The 11,941-nt window shown below is 42.0% G+C and overlaps 1 non-coding gene across 1 annotated transcript; it reads left to right on the forward strand.

Annotated features, from left to right (window-relative positions):
• Positions 1–4,100: 4,100 nt before the first annotated feature.
• On the forward strand, positions 4,101–4,264 carry LOC125635047 (U1 spliceosomal RNA). The gene has a single exon (XR_007356142.2). It is a non-coding gene; the product is annotated as a U1 spliceosomal RNA (small nuclear RNA).
• Positions 4,265–11,941: the final 7,677 nt, after the last annotated feature.

The following is an 11,941-nucleotide window of genomic DNA, read 5'->3' on the forward strand; positions in this document are numbered from 1 at the left end:
GGGCCTGGTAGGAAGAGGCTTGGGGGAATAGCAGCAAAGGATAGAAGTAAGCAGTCCGTGGCTGCTGTCTATAGGATCCCTGGGCTGGAACCTGGAATAGAGGGTGGGCTGGGTTCCCCTGCCAGCCACAGGTGAAGTGGCGTAAACCCCAGGAAGGGGCCAGGGGTTATTTGGGAGCCCAACATGAATTTACAGGGCCCAGAGCTGGAGATGAAGACCCTAGCGAGGGTAACTATATATTGTTTATCTACTGGACTCTTTCATACCCTGGAAGGGTTTCATTGTGACTAGGCCGGAGGGCCAAGCCATTGAAGACCTGCCAAGGTCAGCCAGCAGCCTGCAGAGGGCGCAAGAGTGAGGAAAGGACTGTGCCACTGCACCATGCCACCTGGAGGAGCTCAAGACATGAGTTTGCCCTTACATGGATCAACTCCTGTTGGTGGATGAGACAAGCTTTTGAGTGTCACAAAAGAAATCTTATCTACAGCCAGCCAGTCAGATACCACACAATATGCCAGGAAAAGTCTTGACACACACATTAATGCACTTAAAACCACCATCACCAAATAAAGGATAATCCATCAGAGAAGTAGACTGCATTATAGGTCAGGCCATCCAAATACCACAAGAGAACTTGGCTTCAATATAGGAAAACATACACCAATCGCACACCCCTAGTTGCCACCTACCACTTCACACTGGAATGCATACAGGGTATCAAATAGCTAAAACCACATCTTTAAAGAATTTTTTCCCCAGCCCCCTCTTCTGATCTTCAAACAATCCCGCTATCCTCACTGATCTCCTATCAGAAGCAACCTCCCCACACGCCAGAACAAACCAACTCACAGCTACACCAGATGCTGCCAGAACAAAAGATACAAAGCCTGCAGACATATCTCCCCGGCTGTGATGATCAATACTGCCCACAATACTCCTTTCAAAATCCATGGGTCCTACTCATGCCTACATGTGATATACCTCATTCAGTGCATCAAATGCCCCAGCAACAACTATGTGGGTGAAACCAGGAAATCACTACACTCTAGATTTGAACTCACACAGAAAAATGATAACACAAAAAACACCCTACCATCCATGGGCAAACAGTTTTCACAAAGCGATCGCTCCATATCTGACCTTTCAGTCCTTGTCTCCAAAGACACCTGCACAATGGACAAGCTTAGGAACTTAAATTCACAACTGGTTTTATGGCTCATTATAACATTTTTTTTACCTGTTAATCCTCCTTTGTTCTGTGACTGCAGAGGTGTTAAAAGCCCACTTCATTTTAAGTGATTTCTTGCAACGTGTTAACCCCTTATGCTTAATAATCCGCCCCCACCGCCTTGTACTTAGCTGTGACACTCCGGTTACTTTTTCCAGACCTGTAAAGTAACCCCACGAAGCTTGAAAACTTCTCTTCTCCACCAACAGAAGTTGGTCCAATAAAAGATATTACCTCACCCACCTTGTCTCTCATTAAAAATGGCAACATATACCCACATTTCCCACGCAGCTGTATCAGATTCCATGGTAGAGTATTTTCTTACACTTACAAAAGGCAAAACTTTCAGAATCTCGGCTATCAGAATAGCAGGTTTTGACCCTAACCTTTTTCCTCCTGAAATATCCCACCGTTGCTACAACCAGTTTAGCTCCAGCAGCAGTAACAACAGTGAGAGTGTAAACAAGGCACTGGAGGCTGCTGGCATTTTAAGTGCAATGCGCATAGCAACCTGAAGGATCCCAAAGCACAGATTGTAGGAAATACAGATAACAAAAACGATTAGGAGTCTGGAAGAGCTGACACACAGATACAATTTTCAATATTTCACCAAACATAGATTGGATAAATGTTCATGTATTTGAAGGATATAAACAGCAGGTTAGGAAGAAAATTATCTAGGCTGGTACATGGAGGTATAACTAGATGCAATGGGATGAAATGAAGAAAGGAAAGCTTACAGCAAGTAAGCTGTAATTCTGGCAGCAAATCTTTTGGAACAGTGTCTCAGGAGCAGTGCTGGGAGCTCCATTGTGTGGGACATTTAAAACAAAATTAGATGAGGTACTTCAAGGGACTGCTCTGTACTCTCAGGGAAGGGGCTAGGTCAGTGATTCTCAGCTAGAGGAACATGTACCCCTGGGGGTACGCCAAGCTCTTCCAGGGGGTACATCAACTCATGTGGATATTTGCCTAGTTTTACAACAGGCCACATGAAAAGCATGAGCGAAGTCAGTACAAACTAAAATTTCAAACAGGCAATGACTTGTTTATACTGCTCTATGTACTTTACACTGAAATGCAAGTACAATATTTATATTCCAATTGGTTTATTTTATAACTGTATGGTAAAAATGAGAAAGCAAACAATTTGTCAGTAATAGTGTACTGTGACACTTTTGTATGTTTATGTCTGAATTTATAAGCAAGTAATTTTTAAGTTAAATGAAACTTGGGAGTACCCAAGACAAATCAGACTCCTGAAAACAGTACAGTAGTCTGAAAAGGTTGAGACCCACTGAGCTAGGTGACCTAATAAACAGTTTTCATGACTTGCATTTATTGTTACCTACATGTTGAGCTTGTCTACACAGAGACATCTAGGAAAATTAATCTGAATGAACTGCAAATGTGAATTTGAAGTGGATCAGTTCAACTGCATTAAACACTGTATGAATACCTTAATCCAGAATTAAAGTGGCCTTAATTCAGTTTAGCACAAATCCTTTAAACTGCCTCTTCTGCCATCCCTCCCTTGTCTTCTCATCCTCAACAATCCTCACTCCTTCCTTTTTCCTCTTCCCTATTCCACCTAGACTTTCACACCTCTCCTCTGCTTCAACACCTCAATCTCACAAACTTCTCTTTATCAACCCACCCATACAATCTGTCCCTCCTTCCCTCAGACTCCAGCCCTTATTCCTTTAAAAGTCTCGTCATCTTCATCTTCTAATCATCTTGCCATCCCAAATTCACTTACAATCTACAACCCACTATCTTCTCATACAACCTAGGCTCTCAGCCCAGAATGCCACACCCCCCACAATCCATTCACCCCACATCCTCCTAAAACTAGTCCCGGCTTCTCAAAATGAGAGAGCATGTTTAAAAAGCTTGTGTTATGCTTCCTTATTGCTCCTAGTTTGACAGCTTCTTCACTTGTCCCCTTCAGGGCTTCAGAGGGTCTCTAAAAACAGGCTTTCCTGTCTGTCCCCAAGGAGGCCCAGTTCTATTCTTTCCCAGCACCTCAGGTTAGGCCAGCAGAGGAGAACTGGGATGGCAGGGATCTGTTTTGCTCCCCAGAAGAGAAAGTCAGAGCAATGGAGAGAAATCCTCTGCTCCCACTCACTTAGAGGAGAACTTGAGGAGAATTGCAGAGAAGGGAATATTTCACCTCTCATCATCAGGCATCTAGATAGCAGGCTGCCAGATCAGGAGACTTTTTCCTCTTCCTCCCTCCTCCAAATGATGGGGTGAAGGGACTTGGGCTGTTTGTCCTGGTGGTTGAAATATGGGTTGGAGAAGCAGCACATTGACCTGGGTTCTCTTTGATCCTTAAGTATTGCAACTAGTCTCAAGAAAGCAATCAGTGCAGGTTAGTACTCCCACTATAACGTATTTAATTAGGGTGAGGCCTGTGGTCCAGGCTTGGGACCAGTCCACCAGGCAAATTCACACTTCCTTGGCAGTTCAGTCATTGCCAGTCTTTGGAAGCTTCTGAACAGCTGGCTGTGGTATTTGCAGACATTCCTAGAGTCATTTCCGAAACAAGACGAACTGTATTTCGCTTTTTTCTGTGAAGCTGCCCAATCACAATAGAAGTGGGACCTGTTACATTATTTGACGATGCCATTCGTTCACGTGTATTCATAACTCCGTCTGAAAAGTGCTGAACTAGCAGCAAAGGCATCAGTTACTTTGAATCAGGTCTGATTCTTTGCATGTTGGCTTAAACACACACTAAGGTACATGGCTGTAGATTTTATAAGAACACAAAGAGAGAACTATGCTCTATTCCAGGGGTGGCCAACCTGTGGCTCCAGAACCACATGCGGCTCTTCAGAAGTTAATATGTGGCTCCTTGTACAAGTGCCAACTTACCTGGCAGGGGAGATACCATGATCACGAAGGTAGTTTTCCCAGGGTGAGGCTCATCCATTGCACTGCGGGTGTGCTGACCCCTGCGATTTCCCCAAATGTGGGAAACTCAGCTGCATAATTTGTGGTAGTGGGGGACTGCGTTCGTGCTCTCCTCTGGCTTAAAAAAAACAAACAAAGAAAACAAAAAACCAATGACCCAGACACAGGTCACTCCTACCTCCCTCACAATGGGTCTCTTAAAGAGATATCTCCCTATTAGGCACATGGGTTACAACAGCACTTGGTAAATTGTTCCAGTGGTTAATTACAGTCACTGTTAATAATCTGCACCATATTTCTAGTCAGAATTATCTAGCTCCAATTTCAGCCATTGGATCTTGTTACTCCTTTTGTCTGCTAGATTAAATAACCCATTATCAAATATTTAACCTTCTCTTTATTAAACTATCTACCTATCAGGCATGTGTTCCAATCCTTTCATCATTCTCATGGTTTTTCTACCCTCTCTAAATTATAAACAATTTACCTTTAAGGCTCTTCACAACCTAGCTCTACCCTGCCAAGTTGATCTAGTTACCTATTGTGAAGCTGACCCCCCTGCCCCCCATCTTCATTCCACCAGCATTCCCAGCTTTTACTGCCCACCAATTGGCCTCTCTTTTAAAGAGACTCTCCTCTGCCATGATGCATACAAAACCCAGCCTTGCTGATCATGACAGATGGCAAGCGGCAGCAATTCCTCTTTCCGTTTTCTTGCACCCTACCTCTAACTCCAATAACAACAACAAAAGCCAACCTCCACTTCCATTTAACTAACATAGCTGTGCCAGTTCTTCATCATCATATTCATTTACTTGAATGTTGTCTCCCTGACCACTACCCTTTGTTGTAATTTAAGACTGCAAGGTCTACAGGGTAGTATAGTCTCTTACCTGTGTTTCTGCATTGTCTAGCAGAGTGGGACCCTCACGATAATATAAATATTTACTACTAACATCACAAGCAGACCAATTGAATAGAAAAATGAATATACTAGCCAGTACTCAGAACCACACACCTACCTACACAGACCCAGGATCTCAGCTCTCCCCAGAACCCTATCAGACATGTATTGTGGGATTTTTATTCTTTAAACTTACTCATAGCCATGCTGCACAGACAATACTCCCTACCTCCTCATGCTCCTAGCAATGACAAGTTATCAAAATGAGGGGGGGGGGGGAAGGCTGGGAGACAGTGCAGTCCAAGGAGCTTTACAAACATTTTGTCTTTCCCCTGACATGCATGAATTACAGACTAACAAGTGGGTATTTGGCAGTCACCTGCCAACTAACTTGCTGCAGTTGACTACTCTATTTGCTTTATAGCAACTCATGGGACACCTCTGGCTGAAAGATTGCCTGAATTTCTATTTTATTAACCTTCTTCTTTATCTAATGACAGTCTGTCATGTTCTAGGAAGCCAGAACAATATTTGTCTGATAAGATGTCTCTTGGGGAAAGCAGGCATTTTATAAGGGATAAAAGCATGCAAAAAAACCTAGCCAGCTTCAGCAAAAAAAATGCTGCCCTGTATACCTGACTTAGTTAATATATGCTCTACCTTTGGTGCACTCCTATAGCTGCAAATGCCATTATTTCCCTGTTATTAAAGATCCCTACAAAGGCAGAGACATTCTCCTTGAAATCTGCCCTTTTCTCTGTCTACCTAGATACCATGAAGGATAAAGCACTCACGGAGGAGGAGCAGAAGAAGGCTGAGAATAACTTTGTTGAACAGCTGTGGTTGCCAGTTGCTAATTCCACATATTTATTTGGGTAGCACACATTACACCATAACATTTCAGTACCAGAACTCTTATGAATGATCTGTCTTCATTTTGTATGAATGGGGAGATCTGTAACTTTTCATATGAATGGGGAGATCTGTAACTTTCATATCAATTCTCCACTTGCCATAATTCTCTTTCTTGGATTTTCTCATCAGATTTCCTTGCCATGAATTTTCTTTCAGTTCTCTGCAGTTCAGAATTGGAGTTATTTAGAACATGTAGTTCCCCCCACCAACTGCCTTTCTGTTTTACTGGATGGACCCTGTACCAACAAACAAAATTACATGGCCAATCAAAAGACTTTATAGACACAACATTTGGAAAGACAGGTGTGAATTGCAATAAAGATTTCATCCATTTCAGTTTGGACAGGTTCCACTTCAGTAACTAGGCCAAGTTTTGCTCTCAGCCATGGAAATCTGGAATCTGTTTGACCAATTTGCCTGAGAACTTCCTGTGACTTAAAATATGACAGTGTTCTCTCTTTTTTCTTACCCTACCATTCGATGGGCTAGTCTACACTACCTCACCGATATAGCTGTGCCACCGCTTCCTGCAGCTCCCATTGGCCGGGAATGGTGAACTGAGGCCACTGGGAGCTGTGGGAAGCCATGCCTGCAGATGGTCAATGTAAGCAAACTGTCTCGCGGCCCGCCAGTGGGTTACCTTGATGGGCCGCATGCCAACAGTTGCCAACCCTTGCTATAGGTTTAATAACCTTAACTGTTTCACAAGAAAAGGTGTTTTGTCTATGAATGTCAATAAAGGGTACATTCATCTTCTGTACACAGTAAACATCACCACACTTTCTAACTCGCGACCATTAATCCTAGATGTTGATATGCCCTGACAACCAGCCATAATCTGGTGCAGTGTGTCCCACTCCTTCAGCAAAGGGAAAAATGAATATTTTTGTTTTAACTCAATAGACACTGGATACTGCCGGAAAGTGACACCCAGCAAATGTTACATATTATTTACCTTCACCTGGTACCACCTCTTATGGATTCTACCAGGGTGCTGCCTTAGTGTAGCATGAACATGCAAACTACCTACAAATTCTGTGCTGCTAGAGAATACATAGCTTTCCTGCCCATTATACATCAAATTTTACTTCTTTTATTTCTATGGCAAGGATTTTTTCCCCCTAAAATCTAATATTCTCCCAACAGAACTGCTAACTGTGGTAAATAACCTATCATTTAAATCAGCTTCTGTACCAGATGACTGGAGGATAGCTAATGTGACACCAATTTTTAAAAAAGCTTCAGAGGCAATTCTAGCAATTACAGGCCAGTAAGACTAAATTCAGTATCAGGCAAATTGGTTGAAACTAGTAAAGAAGAGAATTATCAGACACATAGATGAACACAATTTGTTGGGGAAGAGTCAACATGGCTTTTGTAAAGGCAAATCATGCCTCATCAATCTACTAGAATTCTTTGAGGGGGGTCAACAAACATGTGAACAAAGCTGATCCGTGGATATAGTGTTGTCATAAACGTACAGCTAAGGGTAGCATAAAATCCCTCCTTTACCTGTCAAGAGTTAAGAAGGTCAGATAACCTGGTTGGCACCTGACCAAAAGGACCAATAAGGGGAGAAGATACTTTCAAATCTGTGGGGGAAGGTTTTTGTTTTGTGTTTCTTTGTGTTCTCTCCGGGACAGCAAGGAACCAGGGCAGGGAAAATACATCTCCTAAAGCCATATCTGAACTAAACATCTAAGATTACAAATTGTAAGTAATAGGAAGGAAATGCGTTAGATTATCTTTTGTTTTAGCTTGTGAATTTTCCCTAGGCTAAGAGGGAGGTTTATTCCTGGTTTGTTTGTTTTTTTGTAACTTTAAAGTTTTGCCTAGAGGGGAATCCTCTGTGTTTTGAATCTGATTACCCTGTAAAATTACCTTCTGTCCTGATTTTACAGAGGTGCTTCTTTTACTTTTTCTGTATCATAAAGTTCTGCTTTTGAGAAACTGATTTTGTTTTTAATGTCCTAAAAACCCAAGGGGCTGGTCTGTGCTCACCTTGTTTACTGTCAAGCCTCCCCTGGAAAGGGGGAGAAGGAGCTTGGGGGTATATTTTGGGGAAACAGGAAGGGTCCTTTTCCTGAATCTTTGTCTAACTCACTTGGTGGTGGCAGTGATACCGTTCCAAGGACAAGGAAGAATTTGTGCCTTGGGGAAGATTTTAACCTAAGCTGGTCGAGATAAGCTTAGAGGGTCTTTCATGGGGGTCCCCACATCTATACCCTAGAGTTCAAAGTGGGGAAGGAATCCTGACCAGTGTACTTGGACTTCCAGAAAGCCTTTCACAAGGCCCTCACTAAAGGCTCTTATGCAAAGTAAGCAGTCACAGGATAAGAGGGAAGGTCCTTCCATGGATAAGTAACAGATTAAAAGACAGAAAACAAAGGGTAGGTATAAATGGTCAGTTTTCAGAAAGGAAAGAGGTAAATAGTGGTGTCCCCCAGTGGTGTGAATTGGGATGAGCGCTGTTCAATATGTTCACAAATGCTCTGTAAAAAGGGGTAAACAGTGAGGTGGCAAAGTATGCAGATGATACAAAATTATACAAGATTGTTGAGTGCAAAACAGACTGCAAAGAGATACAAAGGGATCTTACAAAACCAGTGACTGGGCAACAGAATGGCAGATGTTGATAAATGCAAAGTACTACACATTGGAAAACATAATCCCAGCTATACATACAAAATGATGGGGTCTAAATGAGCCATTACCACTCGAGAAAGAGATCTTGGAGTCATTGTGGCTAGTTCTCTGAAAACATCCAATCAATGTGCAGCAGCAGTCAAAAAAGCTAACAGAATGTTAAGAACTATTAGGAAATGGATAGATAATCAGACAGAAAATAACACAATGCTAATATATAAATCCATGGCACGCCACTATATGAATACTGCATGCAGTTCTGGTCGCCCATCTCCATAAAGATATATTAGAGTTGGAAAAGGACCAGAGAAAGGCAACAAAAATGATTAAGGGTATAGAACAGCTTCCATATGAGGAGAGATTAAAAAGACTGGGACTGTTTAACTTGGAAAAGAGATAACTAAGAGGGGATATGATAGAGGTCTATAAAATTGTGACTGGCATGGAGAAAGTGAATAGGGGAGTGTTATTTATTCCTTCATCTAACACAAGAACCAGGGGTCCCCAATGAAATTAATAGGCAAGCAAGTTTAAAACAAACAAAAGGAAGTACTTTTTCACAGAACACAATGTCAACCTGTGAAACTTATCGCCGGAGGATGTTGTGATGGTCAGAACTATAATAGGGTTCAAAAAAGAACTAGATAAGAGGATAAGTCCATCAATAGCTATTAACCAAGATGGTCAGGGATGCAACCCCATGCTCTGAGTGTCCCTAACCTCTGTTTGCCAGAGGCTCGGAGTGGACAAGAGGAGATGGATCATTCGATGATTGCCTGTTCTGTTCATTCGCTCTAAAGCACCTGGCATTGGCCATTGTCAGAAGACAGGATACTGGGCTAGATGGACACAGTCTGACAGAGTATGGCCATTCTCATGTTCTTAACATAAGGATTTCCAAATAGGAATCTAAACATCTGAAGGTGAATATCTGCTTGTTTGGCCATCCCAGCTACATTAGTATCATGAACAGAACCTTAGTGTAAGAAATGTCTGTTCAGCAGAGCGTACATAGAGATAAGACATCTCTAATTAAACACAATTAGATAACACAATGTCACGTCACCAGTAATCTTCCCAGTCCATGGCCCAAGTGGTGTAACAAAAATCACAACAGTATCATATCCTTGAAGGCACAGTGATGAGATTGTACAGCTCATTATTTAAAAGAAGAAGAAATATCATGTTCAAGTAATCTGTTCACAGTTTAATTTCTCAACATAATGAGTTGTTCTTCCAAGGGTAGGTCTCTCTACCACATGTTCTTTGTATTGTTGTTAAACTATTCACTGAAGTAGCTCATGTGGAAAGCTCAGCTAATTGTAAACAAATGAATACTAATGTTACTTTGTTAGAAATAAGGCTGAGTGACAGAGCTGGCATTTTAAACTGGGGGTACTTCTATCATCCTTTTTTAACTCAGAGGATAAATTATATCTCAGTTTGAATGTCTGTTCTTGGCTGCTGCTGCTTTTACAACAACATTGTGACGTTGCACTCCAAATGCTTTATGGAAATATGCTTATGAATGTGAATATGATGTAACTGGAATATGCTTTATGCAAAAGGTCTCTTGTAAGGTATCATTGCAAAGCTTATAATCTACTGAGTGTGTTCATCCTATTTGTTGGCATGTATTATTTCTATGTCTGGAGTTAGGAGAATAAGATATAAACTTGTATCACTGATGTAAACATAGGTTTCAGAGGAGCAGCCGTGTTAGTCTGTATTGGCAAAAAGAAAAGGAGGACTTGTGGCACCTTAGAGACTAACAAATTTATTTGAGCGTAAGCTTTCGTGAGCTACAGCTCACTTCATCGGATGCATTCAGTGGAAAAAACATACTAAGTGGAAGCCATTAAGGGTGCTTCAGAATCAATGAACTGTAAATGGCTCTGTTTACTTGCAAGCCTTCCTGGGTATGTGCGAGCCAGCCCAGGAAGAATGGAGGCTGGGGTCTCACAGGACATTTGATCATGTCACCTGATACTAGAATCTGTCTTAAATCTGTTACTTTTCCATTTAGAAGGAGGGGTGGGGACCCAGAGAGACAAAAGATTCCCTCCTTCTGCCAAAGCTATAAAAGGGGGTGGAGCAGGACAAAGGGGGCAGCCATGGGAAAACCCCTGCTTACCACCTGAGATGTCTGCTTGAGCTAACAAGGACTGTACCAGGGAAAGGATTGGGCCCAGACCAGGAAGGAGTCTAGTCTGTGAAAGAAGCTTATTGGAATATCTCTGAGGGTGAGATTTACCTGTAATCAGTTTCTTAATGTATTAGGCTTAGACTTGCGTGTTTTGTTTTATTTTGTTTTGTGACTTACTTTGTTCTCTGTGTTATTACTTGAAACCACTTAAATCCTACTTTTTATACTTAACAAAATCATTTTTGTTTATTAATAAACAGGTGATGCATATCTGTGGGAGCAAACAGCTGTGCATATCTCTATCAGTGATATAGAGGGCAAACAATTTATGAATGTACCCTGTATAAGCTTTATACAGAGGAAAACAAATTTATTTGGGGTTGGGATCCCATTGGGAGCTGGATGTCTGTGTGCTGGAGGCAGGTAACCTGCTAAGCTGTTTTCACTTAAAACCTGCAGTTTTGGGCGAGTGGTCCAGACACTGGATCTGTGTTGCAGCAGGCTAGCATGTCTGGCTCAACAAGGCAGGGTTCTGGAGTCCCCAGCTGGCAGGGAAAATGGGCTCAGAGGTAATTTCAGCACACCAGCTGACAGTCCCCAGGGGATCTCTGTGACTAAACCCATCACAATCATACACACAATTTATTGACAAAAAGCTTCATTAATGCAGAGTTAAGGTTGCCTGTGGTGTCTCATGCCCTTCCAGAATGCCAAGTTCAGGGACTACCAGGAATTGAAGAAACTATTCAGAAAAGAGACTTGTATATCTCCAAGTTTGTCCTGAAACTTTCCATCACTATAATTATTTAGAAATGATCAACAAGGGGACTTAATCTAATACCTTCTGGATATACAACTCTCTCTCTCTAGCTTGAGGCCTAGTGGTACAGGAATTTTATATATTTTCTCAGGTTTAGCATAATACCAATGTTCCATTGAGGTCACTGAACCTATACCAGCTTACACCTGCTGTGACTATGGCTCCTTGAGAGAGTGTCATAGGGCATGTCTACCCCACAGCACCCCCTTCTACTCAAGCATAGCACTCTCTGCCTCAGTTGCTTTCTCCAGGATGGGTCTCCTCAGCTTTCCTATGCAAGTCAGTTCTGGAGATGTAGCATGGCTCTCCAGTCAAGTCACAAAGAAACTTAATCCCTTCCAGGTTAACAAAAGTCCAACTAAA

The sequence above is a fragment of the Caretta caretta genome, chromosome 3, assembly GCF_965140235.1.
Source record: "Caretta caretta isolate rCarCar2 chromosome 3, rCarCar1.hap1, whole genome shotgun sequence".
Lineage (NCBI taxonomy): Eukaryota > Metazoa > Chordata > Testudines > Cheloniidae > Caretta > Caretta caretta.